The sequence below is a fragment of the Asparagus officinalis genome, chromosome 1 (genome assembly GCF_001876935.1).
Source record: "Asparagus officinalis chromosome 1, Aspof.V1, whole genome shotgun sequence".
Taxonomy (NCBI): domain Eukaryota; kingdom Viridiplantae; phylum Streptophyta; class Magnoliopsida; order Asparagales; family Asparagaceae; genus Asparagus; species Asparagus officinalis.
In genome coordinates, this window is record NC_033794.1 from 740,406 (window position 1) to 746,833 (window position 6,428).

Genomic DNA, 6,428 nt, shown 5'->3' on the forward strand with positions numbered 1-6,428 from the left:
AAAATTATTTAATAATGGTTCAGAATAACTTCAAATGACCAAAAATCATAGGTTAGAGCCTACGAAATCGTGAATTTAGGCCACCGCGAAAGTACTTGCCATCAAGTCAAAATGACCTATAAAATGAACAAAAATCTTGAGTTATAGCTTATAACATCATAAATTTTAGTCATTATGAAATTGTTTGCCAATAGGTCAAAACAACTAAAAATGGCCAAAAAATATGGGTTAACTCATGAGATCATGAATTTCACCTCGCAAATGGGTCAAAATGACTAAAAACTGGCAAAGAAAATTATGGCTTATAAGTTATGAAAACATAAATTTTAGACTACATGAAATTATTCGTCAATGGTCTGAAATAACTAAAAATGACCAAAAATTATGGTTAACCACCCATGAAATCATGAATTTTTACCTCTACAAAAATATTTGCTAATGGGTCAAAGAACTAAAAGTAGCAAAAAAATCGTTGGTTATAGCTCACAAAATCATGAGTTTTGGCCTCTTAAAATCTTTTTATCAACGAACAAAAATGACTAATAATGGCAAAAAATGTTGGGTTATATGTCATTAAATAATGAATTTTAAAGTTTATGAAATTGTTTGCAAATGGGTCGAAGCAAATAAAAATAGCCAAAACTTATGAGTTATAATTCATGAAATCATGAACAAGCCAACGCAAAATTATTTGCTAATGGGTCGAAATGATTAAAAATGGCCAAAAAATGTCGGTTGTAGCTCATGAAATCTTGTATTTCTTACTTTGTGAAGTTTTTTGCCAAGAGGGCAAAGCTAATAAATATGGCCAAAAATTATGTAATAGTTTATTAAATCATGAATTTTGGCTTTAGCAAAATCATTTACCAATGTGTTTGAACAACTTAAAATTATGAAAAATCATGGGTTATAGCTTGTGAATCATGAAATTTAGAGTTTAATTATTTGTCAGTATGTCGTAACAACTAAAAATGGTCAAAAATTGTGGGTTATAGCTTATAAAATTGTGAATTTTGATCTTCACAAAAATATTCGCTAATGGGTCAGATTAACAAAAAAAAATGGCCAAATATTGAGTAATATAGATCATAAAATCATAAAAATTGGCTTTAACAAGCTAATGTACTAAAATGACTAAAATTGACTTAAATACATGGGTTATAGTACACGTAATTGTGAATTTTAGACTATGCAAAATTATTTGCTAATGGGTCAAAATGATTAAACTGGCCTAAATATGTCGGTTATAGCTCATTAAAAGTTGAATTTTGGACTCCAAGAAATCATTTACCAATGAGTCAAAATATTAAAAATGGCCAAACTTAGTGAGTTATAACTCAAGAAATCATAAATTTTACACTCTGCAAAATTATTTTCCAATGGATTAAAAAGAATAAAATTAGCTAAAAATCATAGATTATGTCATTAAATTGTTAATTTTGGACTTTGTGAAATTATTTGCCAAAGGATCAAAATAACTAAAAATGCCCTAAAGTCATGGGTAATAGTTCAAAAAATTGCAAATTTTAGAATACAGAAAATTATTTGACAATGACTTGAGATGGCTAGAAATGATTTAAAAATGGTCAAAATTATGGATTATAGCTCATATAATCATGAAGTTTATCCTCCATAAAATTATTTTCCAATTGGTTGGATTGATTGAAAATGGTCACATTATGGTTTATATAGCTCTTGAAATTGTGAATTTTGGCCTCAACTCCACGAAATTATGTGCCATTAGGTTGATTTGAATAAATATGACAAATAATCGTAGTTTACAGCTCATGAAATAGTGAAATTTGATCTCTACAAAATTATTTGCCAATGAGTTGAGATGACTAAAAATGGCAAAAACTTATGTGTTATAGCACAAAAGATTGTGAAGTTTGGACTTCACAAAATACTTTCTAATAGTTCGAAATGATTGAAAATGACCAATAATAGCATTTTGTAGCTCATGAAATTGTGACTTTTAACTCATAAAATCGTGGTTTTTAGTTGTTGACGTCAGTTATCAAACATGGAATAATTTGCAGTGGTTTGTAGTTGTTGACGTTAGTTATCAAACATGGAACAATTTGCAAGTTGAGGGGTGGTTAAGGTCCTCTAACTCCTTCTGATGTTGTGCTCTGGGGTTTAATGTTCTTCCCTGCATAAGAAAGAACTCGTAAGAGGATGAAGTTGGGTTCTCCGGTTGTTCCTCCGACGATCAAGTCATTTGATAATCTTGAGTAGGGAAAATATAGGGTTAGCTCTTAGTTATGTAAAAGAGACCAAAGAGAGTTACCTCATGTAGTGCCCCTCCTTTTTATAGTGGATCTGAGGGGCAAGAAAGTTACTTAGACTAAGTCCAACTAGGCAGCTAAGTCGGCAGACAGCTAACAGGTGTTGGTCGTTGGTGAAAATGAGCCATCCATGTGGTCAGTGCTAAGTGACAGTGGTTGCTTGGTGCTGATGGTAGCCTGATAAGTCATAAAAACTTTGTTGACTAGAGCAGTAATGATTTTGTCAGAGCGGTTAATGCAAGGATAGGAGGTTGTCTGCACGGGGTTCGAGAAAACTACCAATTCTTTTAGTCATTTTTGCTAATGGTCGACTATAAGTATTGATGGCTGCTACAACGGGCCGAGTGGGGGTTATTCTCAAGGGCGATTGGCCAGGTTTGGACGACAAATACCGCCTTTTGACTCGGTTACGTGAGATGTCGGCTAAATAGTGGGCCAAGTCGTGTTGCATGACTAAAAATGGGGAAAAAATTCGTAGTTCATGAAACTGTGAAAATTAATGGACGGTAGATAAAGTGACTAAAAATGGAAAAAATCATAGGTTATATCTCATAAAATCATAGGTTATTATTCTCTGTTTGATAATTGACATCAACATTAGTTCATGAAACTGTGATATTAATGGACGACGAATAAAACGATTAAAAATGGATAAAAATCATCAGTTATATCTCATAAAATCATGAATTTTGGCCACCATAAAATTATTTATCAATGACTCCAAATGATTAAACATTAAAAATAAAAACATGGATTATAGCTTATAAAATTTTAAAGTTTGGCCCTTGTAAAATTATTTGCTAATGGATCTAAATGACTAATAATGAAAAAAAATCATGGGTTATCACTCACAAAATAGTGAATTTTAGCCCCCATAAAATTATTTGTCAATGAGATGTTATGATTTAAAATGGCTAAAAATTGTTGAATAGAGCTTATGAAATTGTGAATTTTTACCTTCATGAAATTATTTTCCAACGGGTCTAAAAAGAAAAATGGCTAAAAAGCATGGGTTATAACTCATAAAATTGTGAATTATTACCACCGTAAAATTATTTGACAAGGGGTTAAAACGATAAAAAATGGCCCAAAATTATGAGTGATAGCTCATAAAAATGTAATTTTTAGCCTCCATAATATTATTTGACAACGGTTTGAAACGACTGAAAGTGTCAAAAAATCATAGATTATAACTCATAAATTGTGAATTTTAGCCTCTGCAAATTCTTTGTAAATGAGTCAAAACAACTAAAAATACCAAAATATCGTGAATTATATCTCATGAAATCTTTAATTTTGGCCTCTATGAAATTATCTTACGTCGGGTCGAAATGAGTAAAAATAGCCAAAATTGGGGTTTATAACTCATGAAATTTTAAATTATAGCCTCCTCAAAATTTTTTGTGAATGGGTTGAAAAAACTTAAAAAGTGGCCAAAACTCATGGGTCATAGCTCATGGTATCGTGAATTTTGGCCTTTATGAAAATTTTTGCCAATGGGTCGAAATGATAAAAAAATAGCCAAAAATCACGAGTTATATCTTACAAAATTATAAATTTTAGCCTCCGTAAAATTAACTGTAAAATTAATCCCCAGTGGGCTCAAATGACTTAAAATGTCAAAAAATCATGGGTTATTGCTCATGAAATCGTGAATTTCGGTCATCGTGAAAGTATTTTGCCAATGTGTTAAAATGACTAAAAATGACCAAAAATCATGGGTTGTAGGTCACGAAATATTGAATTTTTACCTCCGCAATATTATTTTTCATATATCGAAATAACTAAAAAGGGCAAAAAATCATGACTTATTAAGCTCATGAATTTGTGAATTTTGCTCCCTGAAAAATTATTTTCTGATGGGTCAAAATGACTAAAAATGACCAACCATAGCAAGCTCATAAATCATGAATTTTGGCCTCTACAAAATTATTTACCAACGGGACGAAATGACTAAAAATGTTCAAAAATTGAGGGTTATAGCTTATGATATTATAAATTTTAGGCTTTACGAAATTATTTGTCAACGGGTCGAAATGACTAAAAAGGAAAAAAAATCATGGGTTATATAGCTCATGATATTATAAATTTTAGGCTTTACGAAATTATATGCCAGATGGTTGAAATGACTAAAGTTGGCAAAAAATTATGGGTTGTTTTCCTTGAAATTATACAAATTTGCCTCCATGAAAATACTCGACAATAGGCTGAAATGATTCCTTGAAGTTATACAAATTTGCCTCCTCATCCACTATTGAAAGAAGAACAGCGGACGAAAAGATGGAGGATTTTGGATGAAGGTGATGAAGCAAAGCCACGACAGTTGTTACACGAGGAAGAAGCTTCGGCTAACTAGCTGATCAAGGGCAAACAGCTTTGTTAATCAGAGGATACCTTTCGGGAGCATAATACCCTTACTACTGTAAAATCCTCGATCTCTCAACTACGTTTCGATCTGAAAATCTCCGGTATTCGATTTTTTTATTATTTCGATGACAATTCGACCGTTAACTCTTCATTAACAAATAACTTGTTTATATATGCATGCAGTATCAGAAGAACGAACTGGCCGAGAGGTTGGTCCTAAATCAGCCACGACAAGTCCAAGTTTGGTTTCAGAACAAGAGAGCGAGGTAATTATTAAACAAGGATAAATTAATATCTTAGGAGTAGTCATTTTATTATAAGGGCTTGTTTGGATTGAGGGGAATAAGGATGAAGGCAAGTTAGGGGAACCATTCACCTTATTTGGGAACACTTAGGAGGTGAAGTTAATTCACCCTAGTTCCCCTTGGTTCACCCCCAAATAGTATAAAATTTGTTACCCCAAATTGGGGTGTAACCAATGGGAAGGGAACTCCCTTCCCTTCCCTTCCATTCTCTCACCTAGTTTACCTTAACTTCCCTTCACCTCCTACAAATCCAAACAGGCTCGATGGCTAAATTTTTTTTATGAATAAATGTAAACTAAACTTTTTTGTTTCTCACGGGAGTAAGCTGAAGCGGACGGAAGTGGGGACTTCCAGCTGCTGAAGAAGCGGAGTGAAACTCTGAACGCGGAGAATAGCAGGATGAAGCAGCAGGCCGAGGGATCAGGGTCAGCGTTTCATCTCGACTTACCGAGAGTGACATCGGGGACCACGAAAGAAGACCCAATTTTTTTTTTTTAAATTAAAAAAAATTAAAAATTAAAAAGCAGAAGCAATCGTATAGTGAGTGTATATATACCTTAGGAGGTGAAGTTAATTCACCCTAGTTCCCCTTGGTTCACCCCCAAATAGTATAAAATTTGTTACCCCAAATTGGGGTGTAACCAATGGGAAGGGAACTCCCTTCCCTTCCCTTCCATTCTCTCACCTAGTTTACCTTAACTTCCCTTCACCTCCTACAAATCCAAACAGGCTCGATGGCTAAATTTTTTTTATGAATAAATGTAAACTAAACTTTTTTGTTTCTCACGGGAGTAAGCTGAAGCGGACGGAAGTGGGGACTTCCAGCTGCTGAAGAAGCGGAGTGAAACTCTGAACGCGGAGAATAGCAGGATGAAGCAGCAGGCCGAGGGATCAGGGTCAGCGTTTCATCTCGACTTACCGAGAGTGACATCGGGGACCACGAAAGAAGACCCAATTTTTTTTTTTTAAATTAAAAAAAATTAAAAATTAAAAAGCAGAAGCAATCGTATAGTGAGTGTATATATACTAAAGGGCTGGTTTTGAGGTTTTCCCTTCCCCTTTCCTCTTAATTCCGTTCGTCCCTTTTGCAAGGACCAGTCTTTACACGTAGTGTAATCGAAAGAACGCTTGACTTTTGATTTATTTATCATTTTATTCTGGAAATTTACTCACTAATGCTTGATCTTCATAAAATTTAAGCATAGCCCTCCCTTGGATGAGGTAGGGGGAAAAAAACAAATAAAGGACTCAAATAAAAAGTTGAAATCACCGAAAGTAAAACTACCGCCAGAAATCAAGAGACTACTACATGCGCGCGTTCCATGGGGAACCCTGTTTTGGCTCGAATATTGTTTGGGTACCCTTTGAGATAATCCCGTAAGCTTCTCCAATCTCACCTTACTCTCTTAGCACACTGAGCATACTTGCTCCTTGTAATTACATTCTGACTGCAGACTTAACAATATAA